At 47.9% G+C, this 11,642-nt stretch overlaps 1 long non-coding RNA gene across 1 annotated transcript; it reads right to left on the bottom strand.

Annotated features, from left to right (window-relative positions):
• Window positions 1-4,107: 4,107 nt before the first annotated feature.
• LOC142776391 (uncharacterized) lies at window positions 4,108-8,136 on the bottom strand. Its single transcript, XR_012887505.1, has 4 exons — window positions 7,222-8,136; window positions 6,574-6,633; window positions 6,234-6,507; window positions 4,108-5,937 (listed from the first exon to the last, which is right to left on the bottom strand). It is a non-coding gene; the product is annotated as an uncharacterized LOC142776391 (long non-coding RNA).
• Window positions 8,137-11,642: the final 3,506 nt, after the last annotated feature.

The raw sequence follows: 11,642 nt of genomic DNA, 5'->3' as shown, positions 1-11,642 counted from the left end.
ACCCCATTGGAGGATTCTGACCTCACGACCAGCGGCGCTTCTGGTTGGACATTTGGTTATTCAAAGAATCCACCCGGTGCATATAAAAGAAGCCCTGCGGCGCGTCGCGAGCAGCAGACCCATTTGAGAGCAGACCTATTGGCGAGCAGACATGTGTGTCGCAGTTGAGTTATGTGTTAGTAGTTGAGCTATGTGTTAGCAGACCTGTTTGAGAGCACACCTATGTGTTACAGAGGAGAGCTCGGCTCTTCGGGTCTCTAAGCTGTCGGCCCCAGTGCAGAATTTGTAACGCCTTTGTATATATGCTGTACATAAACCTTGTTTAATTCACCGTCGTCTCGTCCGCTCGTCTATCAGCTCTGCGCAGAAGCAGTCGCGAGCTGAGTAACCTACGCTACCAAACGGCTGATGACCTTCCCGGCGGAGTTCGAAGCAGTGGCGCCTTCGGGACCGTGTTGGCGTCGCCGTCTTTCGAAACAGTGGTTGCAGCGGTGAGATTCGTAGCGCCCTTCGTAAAGTCGTCGGAGGCGCGCTTCGCAACAGTGGTTGGCAGCTGCGGGATCGGCCGGCGTCAGCGACATCGATGCGGTGAGTGCCTGATGTTTTCCCCTCAGTTCACCAGACTACTCTAGCTCAGGCTATAGTAGTTTAGAGAAGGGCTGTGTGAAGCATTAGAGTGAGCTTTGATCGTTTCAAGCCAAGTCGAAGCGCTTTGAAACCAAAGTTAATGCGGAGGGTGTAAACACGGGAGTGCTAAAATTTGCTTGCGCGTCTTGCTAGTAGGCTTATAATGGGTACGGCAAGTAGATTCTTAACAGGGGCAAACAGCAAGAGGCTAGTGTGAACGATGGAGAACCTTAAAGTGAAGGAACTCATCGAAATTTGTGAGGAACTCGGCATTACTTTGGGCCGTGCAAAACGAAAGCAAGCGATCCTTGAGATCATGAAGAATGAAGGAGTGTCGGCTGAGGAAGTCGATGAGGCCTGGGCGGATATCAAAGCGCACCGCGAGGAGGCTGAAAGGCGAGAAGTAGAAACACGCGAACGTGAAGAGGCTGAAAGGCGAGAAGTTCGCGAATGTGAAGAAGCTGAAAGGCGCGAACGTCGCGAGCGCGAGGAGGCCGAGAGACAGGAGCGCCTCGAGTTGAAACGAATAGAATTGGCAATCCTACAGTGTTTTTGAGGCGCCTAGCGTAGCTTCTCCGACGATTCAGGTCAGCGGTTAAAGAATTCGGGACCAACTGCCACCGTTCGTAGTAGGCGAGGACATGGCGAAGTATCTCGTCAAGTTTGAACACATCTGTGAGCGAAATGCTTTGGAGCGGTCTCTTTGGGCGCGGAACCTGTTAGCTCTTGTTCCCGGCGAAGTGTCCGACGCGATAACTTGCTTGTCGAGGGAAGCGTTTGAGAGCTATGACGAGGTTAAGGAAGTGCTCTTGAGACGTTATAAGTTGTCACCCGAGGCTTTCAGGCAAAGGTTGCAGTATGCTAAAAAGGGGAATGAGTCACACGTTGACCTCGCGTTTCGTCTTAAAGCCAATTTAATTGAATGACTCAAGGGCGAAGGCGTTTATGACGACTGCGATAAAGTGGTAGAATGCATTGCGTTGGAGCAATTCTACCGCTGCATCGAGGAGAATGTCAAACTTTGGCTGCAGGACAAACTTGGTGAAGTACAGCTAAACAAGGCAGCAGAGTTAGCTGAGGAGTATTATACTCGCCGAAAGTTGCATAGCAGGGCAGTGCGCGTTGAAAAGGATGAAAGGAAAGAGGGCTTTTCAAAGAAACCTGATCAACGGAAAGCCGCTCCGCACCGTAATTTCAAGAAGGACCCGTCTCTTACGAAGGACACTGTAGGAGAAGGGCAAACGGAAGCCGAGAAATCGACTGAGGTTCCTAAACAACGCTCTGATACCACACGGGCGTTTGAATCACGGAAGCCACTAATCTGCTACAACTGCAAAAAGGAAGGGCACATCGCGATAAACTGTAAGCAAAAATTTGCTTTTGCAACAATTCGAGAATCGGAAAAGAACATGCGGTTGTTAGAGCCGTATCTCCAAGAAATTAGGGTGAATGGGAAAACGTGTCGAGCACTTAGAGACTCAGCGGCAACCTTGGACGTTGTCCATCCTTCATTGGTGTCTCCGGATGACTTTACAGGAGAATGCGCGTGGATTAGGCAAGTCGCCGAAGAGCAGAGGGCTTGCTTACCAATCGCTACGGTTGTCATTGAAGGCCCGTTCGGTAAGTTTCGCACCGAAGCGGCTCTGTCTGTCGCGCTTCCCGATAACTTTCCTTATCTTTTCTCTAACAACTCAGAGCAGCTTCTCAAAGAGCAGGGTAAATCGTTCTTCCCCAACTTAGCGTACATGGCCCTCACGCGATCGCAAGCGCGGAAGCTTTCGCAGGAGCTTGATCTTGTTCAAGGCTGTGAACCTTCAAGTGACCTTGGCGGCGAGTCAATGGAACCTCAGAGAGGAAATTTTCTGTGTGAGTCATGTGAGCAGTCACTCGAGCGGCCCGTCGCCGAAGCGACCGGCGCGGTTTCCGTAACAGGGGGAGACGACATGGCGCCATTGAATCAGAGCGAGAGGGCTGCAACGCTCTCGCTGTCACACATGTCCCGTTTATTAGGGAGGCGATCGCCGGGCTAATTCCAAGGGCCGAAGTATTGGCCCCCCGAACCGCACCACGAAAGCGTGAACAATTTAGAAGGGGTCCTTTTTGGCGCGCCAGTGGACGCCGGCTGTGGCCCAAAGAACAAGTCAGAGCCGAGAGTTGATAAACAAAACAAATATTATATTCTCAAAAATGGCAGATCGAAAACAATACACAAGAATGCACACTCCACAATAGTTACATACAATACGTCACCAATCAAACAACGTACTACACAGTGCAATCAGCCACACTCAAAACAACGGACACAGACAACGATACGCACTACAATGCAGTCGCATGCATTGAACCACCAAGACACTTAAAGACTAAAGAGATAGAAAACCTATCCAGTCCAAAGTTCTTGGAACCAAAGTCTAGATGATACTCTTCCGAGAATCACTCACTCAAAGTCCAGCGTTGTTGTCGTTCCGCAGCCCCTGAAGTTTCTCTTCCAGGAAACCTCGCGTCTTCACTTGGCCACTCTCCAAGCTTCAACCTTCCTTGTCGGAAACACGTCGGCTTCACACACGCAGCTGTTGCCACGCGTCTTCGCTCGATAGCGGTAGACACACGCTCTTGCCTGTAGCTCGAGCCTTCACCCCTCAGGTGGAAATCCTCTTCATCTCCTGCTTCGTCCCTACGGACAAAACCTTCGCCGACTACATGGCGGAATCCCTACGCACTCTGGCGCTAACTTCCGTCTTCTCCTGATCTCTCGTCTCGGCTGCTCGGTTAAATACCATCCGCGCGACATTCCAGAAAGTTCTCGTCATTTCGTCGGCGCGATACGCAGCGAAGGCTGGGGAGAGGCGCGAGACTGTACGGGGGCCGTCCCCGACAGATGACTCAACCCGGCATACACACCCCTTTCCTTCTGGAAATTTCCAGTGCTTGCCCGGCTGCCGTTGTGGGGTGAGGAGGTTAATCGGCGAAGCCACGCTTCCGAGGGGAGAGGGTCGCGCGCCCGGGGAGCCTTTAGATGTTTGTTTTCTTTTTTTTCTTCGTTGACCTCGCGGCGTCACTTCGACGCGTTATCGCAAGAATTTGGCGGCGCGCCCATTTTGAGCGCTCGTTCTGTGACACTCGCCTGTAGCGGAAAGTTGGAGCATAGGGAAATAAAAAAAAAAGGTTAAGAGTGCACGCTCCCATAGACCCCAGCGGCCCAATCGAGCCTAGCACACCTGGTGGTTGGTGAGAGCAAGTGGCGTGCGCTTCCTGTTTCGGTTTTACTGGCGCAAATTTTGAATTACTTTGCGTAACCGACGTTTGGCTATGACGAAAGTTCATGATTTCAGACCACTTTTCATCGCCCAAATGGATAGCTTTTGTAGGTCGTTTTGATTTAGCGATTCCCTGTTTTGTTTTGTTCAGTGGTTCGTGCGAATTGGTCGTGACGTAATCTTTATTTCGATTAAGTTATAATAAAAAGAGATGCAGGTAATGATAATTCACTATGGTTTTATTCATCGTGCTTGTGTTTTTCTTTTGGAACAAGTGATCAATGTATATATCAGTCAAAGAGACAGAGTATCCGCAATGTTTTATTCAAAGGCAAGGTAGAGTCTGAGAATATAAAAAGCGCAATATGACAAAGGTAGACAACAAATTCATCTCGCCTTACAAATAAATTGTAACAAATACAGAGAGAACACAGACAACAAACATTTCGCTATAGTAGGCATAAGCCGAGACGCTGGTGAAGTATGACACACCGGGCCAGTGGGTAAGTAAGAATCTATGGCAAAAACACTGTGCACAATGCTGATGAAGAAGGAAGAAGTGACATATACACAGCAATGAAGTCGTGAATCACGCCTGGGGTTAACCGAAATAATGCATAGAAAAAAAGAGCGCACAGAAACCACACGACACAATATAGCAGAAAGGCAAAGGTGCAGTGTGCTGGCTGTGCTTAAGAACAGCTAGTCCAAAATGAAAAAAAAAAAAAGCAGACTTGATGCCTGCTTGTCCTCAGAAAGGTAGGGCTTTGCAGCTTTCTCACTACGTGAAAGACAAACTTTATGCTACAACACTGGCAGGTCTTGTGGCTCTTCTTATGCGTCGCCTTCATCAAAAACTTAATATCCCAAGTGATTTGCGTCTGGGTGTTGCTGTGACGCTTGCGAGCTAAAATAGATTGTAGTCATCACTTATCCAGAATTGTGGACCTTAATTGGTGCTACGAGAGCGGTATTACAGGGCTAATAAATAGCAGAAGGAAACCACTTTGGCTCATTATTTTTCACAAAGGCTCTACATCGTACGTTATCACTCACAAGATATATAAAAATAAAATGGCAGCGTCCGCAGCCCCATCAAACGCTACAAGTTTGGGTATTCTTTTGAAAATTTTGATGGGTGAGATGAGGAGGTTGATGAGAAGCTAAACTACGAAAAGCGTGATAACGTGAACCGTGCCCACTTCATACTGTGTTCCTTACCCGCTCGAAGACATTTCAACAAGCGGTTTTGTTATCGATATATTACTTGAGCTGGAGAGATAAAGCATACAGAGTGACCAAGCGACCCACAGTAAAGTGTACAGTTCGCCCGCATTTCCTACAAAAATACAGACAGGATACCCAACATTCTTTTTAAGGTTATGCAAATCACTTTGAGCGAATACACAGTGTCCCTACTCCTCATAGCGGGTAACCTAAACAATGTATGCAACGAAGGAGTGGTTAGTCCAGTTGAACTGAATATAAGCATATAAGACCATAATGAAGTCTGCTGTAACGAAGTAATAACAAAGCAAAGCTATTGGAGGATTCGGCTCAACTCGAATACTTTAGTGTAAACCCGCCGCTAATTGCTAACCTTTGGACTTGTCAAGCTGTATGCCTGAGATTGAAGACTGGAACCTAACCCTACCTAAGTTTCGAACCCTATCTAAGTTTCGGTTCACAGAACGCACATGCCAACATAAACGAACCAGGCAAAACATTTTCAGAAACTTCGCGCGACACCCAGCAGAGCAGAAATGAAAATCGCCAACACTTGACAGATGGTGATACAAAACATTGCACACTTTCAGGTGATGTGCAGTGGCCTCAAGCATGGCAAGAAAGTGAGATTCAAGTTGTTGTACGTATGCAAAAGCTGCTTCTGATGGCACAGTGAGATTCCCAAAAAGTTTGCTGGGGACGTGGTATGCTTTGAGCATTGTGAAATACTGGTGGGTCCGCTGTGCTGCTACTTTGGCTTGCAGATGTTTAATGGTTTGCTTGTACTTCATTGATGGAGACATTGTCGCTGGCACACAGGAACGCACTGAAATAAACAAAAAATGGATGTAAAAGCGAAGAACAACTAATCCCGTACGAGCACTTTCCTCGCTCTTTCAGACCCAAGGTGCACAACTTTCTGTGGTGCAAAGTTTTCGATTCCACTACCTAAAAACAAACCATTCACAATGTTGACAATGCACAAAAAAAAATGAAAATCACTGAGAGCCCACCCTTACATTTTGTAAGTGCACACGTAGTGTCCTTTTGAGGATAGTTTCCTCAGAATGTCCTAAACATAAAATAGCACATTAAAAACAGCTGCAATAAAAGCATAGTCACCATTTTCGCTAGGGCACTCAGGCGTGGAGCTGTTGGCGGAGACGTCTTCTGGAGGGTCTTGTGAAGCTTGTTCAGTGCCTCGGACAGTACTGTCGGAACAATCTTGCGAGCAGCCTGCGGAAGTCTCTATATCAATCCACTCTGGTGTTGAAGTGAACATACAACTTACCGGTCACACAAGTTCCTTTTGTGACAGCTGAACGACTGGTTAAGGTTTTATCCGGCAAGACGAAGTCAGCAGAAATTCTTTCACCAGCTACAAGGGAGCTGCCACCTGCAGAGGTTCGGTCAACAGTCAATTTGGGTAAAAAAAAAAAAGAAATCGCGACACTGAACGCACCCTGCTCATCGGGGCACCTCAATGTGTGGGAGCCGCTTTTTGAAGCCTCTACCGCAGGTCCTGAAGAAATGAAATTACGACAATGTGTTAGTAAGAGGCTTAAAATAACACAAACTGAAGCTCATCCGCACCTTGCAGTGCAGCTTCTGCAGTCATGTCACAGTCACTATTTGAAGCGACGCTCATAGAACGTGCATATATGTGCAGTTGGTACAAGTTACAAAGCTTGTAGCATGGGGAAACTTAAACAGCTCTTTCAAACGCATAAATTGGTCGAACGTGGAAAAAAAGAGAAGGCACCAACTAGGAAACAAGTAATTTGTGATTTTTGGAATTATCAACAGTGCCAGCTTTTACTGATGAAAGGTATATGTACATGTGCACTCAGGCTTGAAGATAACGTGAAATAGCCCTTTAAAGTCTTTCAAAACAAGTTGCGCAGGTCAAGAGCATCAAAAAACGACAGAAATGTAAAGCTGCTGTTAGGAAGGTAATAGCCCACAATTCACAAAATTTAAGACTTTCCAAGTGTTACTTCTATAGTGAGGTTTCTCCATCAGCTACAAAGATCTTCGCGGTTAACTGTCGCCACTGATTCAATACAAGTGGCTGCTATTGCACATATTTGAGTTTCAGTCAATCACTTACATGGTGCAGCTGGTTGCACACTGGGAACAGCCATTCTTGTAAGCCTTGTGTGCCCAGGGTCCATGAAACTTTGAGCAGTAAAATGGTCGCTACAAACCCTGTACGTTGCGTACAATAGGCTGGCCGGCTTACTCAGGAGACCATCGCGTCCAGCATACTGCATCCATGCTTTCATCCTGCATTGGCAATGAACTATCAGCTGAAAGGGGAAGTGCTTGAATAGTGATTTTTTATTGTTACCCTCACTGAGCAAGTACGAACAGTAAGCCTAAAGACATGCAAACCATACAAAAGCTTTAACACACTTGCCGTCCCGTGGTATGCTGAAGAAACTCGTCCCAGGCTTCTTGTGGGTTCTGCCATTGTTGAAGAACCACGATACACAGCAGTAGCTGCCGTAGCTTGGACCGCCGGACGGCATGGCATCAGCGCGGTCTGAAAATGTTAGTAAGTGGATGCTTCGCTGTCAAATGACGAAAAAGATATGTGCACGTCATAAGTGTACCAACAAACCCCTTTGAATGATTAGCTAATCGATGCACAATACAAAACCAGTGATACATCTCTGACCCATAAAACTTTGACTTACAAAGATATACGTCAAGACCACGTACAAAGATCTTCAGAAGTTTCCAGGCCGCTATCCCTTGTAATGCAATAGTATCGCGGCCTGGGAACTTTAGAACACCTTCGTACGTACGCAGTATCAGCAGTACATTGGGAAGAAAAATGGTAGTTGAAATTTGTGCGGTAAAGTTATATTGGAAACGTCAAAAAATTTGTGAGCAGCTTGCACTAGTGGCACAAGGCTAGCGAAGAAACGAAGATGATGGCCACTTGGCTAGTCCAGATTTGCCTCCGGCACATCAAGAATTATTCGTGTTCCGAGCCTTCGGGAAACGCGTCGTGAAGCATGCGAGGCCCAGCGAACGCTTCTCAATATTTTGCACCGAGCCACCGAGCCTATGACGTAGCTGCCCAGCTGTGCTCAGCGCACAGACGCTCGCGTCCGTGGCAGACGCAGCACGCGTCGCCTCGGCTTGACGTCGTGCCGCCTTTGCTATAGTGCATACGTTGCACAATGTTCCCGTCTAGCCGCCGCATAGAGCCACAAACTTTCTTTTTAGTGAACCTCCCAGTCCTTACAAGCTTCAGAAAAAGGTTACAACTGCGTGAATGAGACGCCACGTAAGAAACAAATTCGCACACATGAAGCGCAACGTGTGTGTGTGCATCTTTCTATGTTTGTTGCATGGTGTCTTATTCGCGCAGGTGTAACCGTTTTCTGAAAAAATGACCCAACAAGCCCAACAACATGTCATTCAACAAGCTTCGCTTGAAAACGTGCCTCACCTGTTATCTCACGCACGAAAACGCCGACGCAGCCGACGTTGACGAAAGCGACGAAAGCTTCTCGCTGTCAGTCATGCATAGGCTTGTCGCTGGGTGGATGGTGTTTATGACAGTACGGCTGAAGAAAAATAATCGCGTAAGGTGTGTTGAATAAATTGTTTTTATGTATAAAGAACACACCAGATTTGGGCGTATAATTATGATTTTGTGAAAACAATTCTGTTGCATTGATTATAACTGTTCTTTTTTTTGCGCTTGCGCCCTCTGACGTTTGGTGGCAGCACTAGTTCGTTACGTAGTCGTGACGCACTTCCTGAGGCCAGGTTTCGCGGAGTGTCCTCTCTTGTCCTTTTCTTTCTCTATGGTTGGAGTGAGCTGTCGAGGGTTGATCGAGAAACGCTCAGTCGAGAGCAGCGTCAGGACCTCTCGATAAAAGCGCTAATGGAAAGCGTAAACTTGGCAAAAAAGAAAAAGAATGTTACTTTTTTTGAGAAAGCAGTGCTTTTGTATCGGAGCTACCTACACAAATGCGCAAGGTCGCAAGTATGAGCAGTTCTTGGTGCCACAAAAGTATCGTCGCCAACTATTGGAACTGGCACATGAAAACGCGTGGGCCGGGCATCTCGGCATCAAAAAGAGCAAGGCTAGAGTTTCCCTTGAGTTTTATTGGCCGAAATGCTGGAAGGGTATCGAAGATTTTGTACGCTCATGCGACACTTGTCAGAGAGTGGGGATATTCGCGCACAAGTGGAAGGCACCCATGAAGCTATCTGATACAAATTATGAAGTGAAATTAGGAAGGCGACCGGACAAAATTTACAACTTGATGAAACCATACGTTCAACGTCAAGCGGTCGTAAATCAGCTGTTGAATGCTTCAGAGGAAGAGGGAGCAGAAATTTTTAGTTCTAGTGAGGTAATCGAAAGGGAATCGGAGGTAATCTTGGAGCAGTTGAACCTAGAGCCTAGGTTAGGTGAAGTCCAGAAGAAGGAGCTGAGAAGGAATGTTCCTTTTTATGAGAAATCTGGACTCCCCTATTGTAGTTACACAGATGTGCAACGTCGCAAGTACGAGCAGCCCTTAGTACTGCATATATAGGTATCGTCGCCTAAAAGTGGCCGGTTACTGAGATGGAGCATGATGCTCCAACAGCACAACTTTGACGTTCGCTAAAAAAAAAGGAAAGCTAAACGCTAATGTAGACGCATTGAGCCGTGCGTTTAGTTAGTACCTTCTCCACCTTTCGGTTTCTCGCTGGGGATTCGGGAAAATTTTGACCTCATCACGACTTTAGCTGAGCGCTCTCGTCCAGAGTTAGCTCAAGGAGCCAACTTTATGTTGTATTCTAATTCGTTACGTTGTTGTACGTGTAAAAAAATTGAGTTGTCATTTTAAGAGTCTTGTGTCCCACATGTGCCTCTTGGTGAGAAGGGAACGAAATTCCGATAGACACGTAGTTTGGTATATGTTGTACTATACTTTGTCTGGTGTTCTGTCGGGTGACCGAGGGCACTAGCTTGTGTCGTGTGTTGCCTGTTGTCGAACCGTTCTTGACAAGTTGCGGAACCATCGACAAGTGCGGAGACCAAGGATCATAAGAAGAGACGAGCGAGGCTGGCCGACAAGTTGTGGCGACAAGCCAGTGGAGCTGGGATCCGTCCTCAAGAATGGGATGTGGTCCCGGAACAGAGTCTAGAGCTGCATTCTCCCCATGGCCCTGGAGGTGAACCTGGTGGGACCTGGCGAACGAGCGCACCTGACATCCGAGCCACGTGGAAGCAGCTCGCGTTTCCGGCGCATTGTCTGGCGGCGGGGGTGCTGTTATGCCTGCGAGTCCACAACGAACGTCCATGCCTCTGAAAAAGGCAATCTGTGTCAAGGCCAGCCCACGAGCCCGCCTGACGCGAACAACTCAACGGCGTCAACACGCGGCGGTGCCTATCTGCCGCGCACGCACAGTGAGTCATTTCAGCCAGCGAGCCCGTCGAGCAAGCAACCGGCGCCTTCCTGTCTGGCGGGTCTGACGCAATGTCTGGCGACGTTACTCGTCCTTGGGTGCAGCCACCTGCAGCGCAGCCTCTCCAGATTCGATGAGAAAGAATGACGCGGCCCAGCGGCGACACCATTGGAGGATTCTGACCTCACGACCAGCGGCGCTTCTGGTTGTTGTCACACAGGTCCCGTTAATTAGGGAGGCGATCACCGGGCTAATTCCAAGAGCCGAAGTATCGGCCCCCCGAACCGCACCACGAAAGCGTGGACAATTTAGAAGTGGTCCTTATTGGCGCGCCAGGAGACGCCGGCTGTGGCCCAAAGAACAAGTCAGAGCCGAGAGTTGATAAACAAACAAAATTATATTCTCAATAATTGCGGATCGAAAACAATACACGAGTATGCACACTCCACAATAGTTGAGTACAATATGTCACCAATCAAACAACGTACTACACAGTACAATCAGCCACACTCGAAACAACGGACACAGACAACAATATGAGCTACAATGCAGTCGCATGCATTGAACAACCAAGACACTTAAAGACTAAAGAGATAGAAAACCTATTCAGTCCAAAGTTCTTGGAACAAAAGTCTGGATGATACTCTTCCGAGAATCACTCACTCAAATCCCAGAGTTGTTGTCGTTCCGCTGCCCCTGAAGTTTCTCTTCCAGGAAACCTCGCCGAAGTTTCTCTTCCAGGAAACCTCGCGTCTTCAAATGGCCACTCTCCAAGCTTCAAACTTCTTCGCCGGAAACACGTCGGCTTCACACACACAGCTGTTGCCACGCGTCTTCGCTCGATAGCGGTAAACACACGCTCTTGCCTGTAGCTCGAGCCTTCACCCCTCAGGTGGAAATCCTCTTCTTCTCCTGCTTTGTCGCTACGGACAAAACCTTCGCTGACTACACGGCGGAATACCTACGCGCTCTGGCGCTAACTTCCGTCTTCTCCTGCTCTGTCACTACGGACAGAACCTTCGCCGATACACGGCGGAATCCCTACGCGCTCTGGCGCTAACTTCCGTCTTCTCCTGCTCTGTCACTATGGACAGAACCTTCGCCGACTAC

The sequence above is a fragment of the Rhipicephalus microplus genome, chromosome X, assembly GCF_043290135.1.
Source record: "Rhipicephalus microplus isolate Deutch F79 chromosome X, USDA_Rmic, whole genome shotgun sequence".
NCBI lineage: Eukaryota > Metazoa > Arthropoda > Arachnida > Ixodida > Ixodidae > Rhipicephalus > Rhipicephalus microplus.
This window is presented reverse-complemented; position numbering and strand designations above follow the sequence as displayed.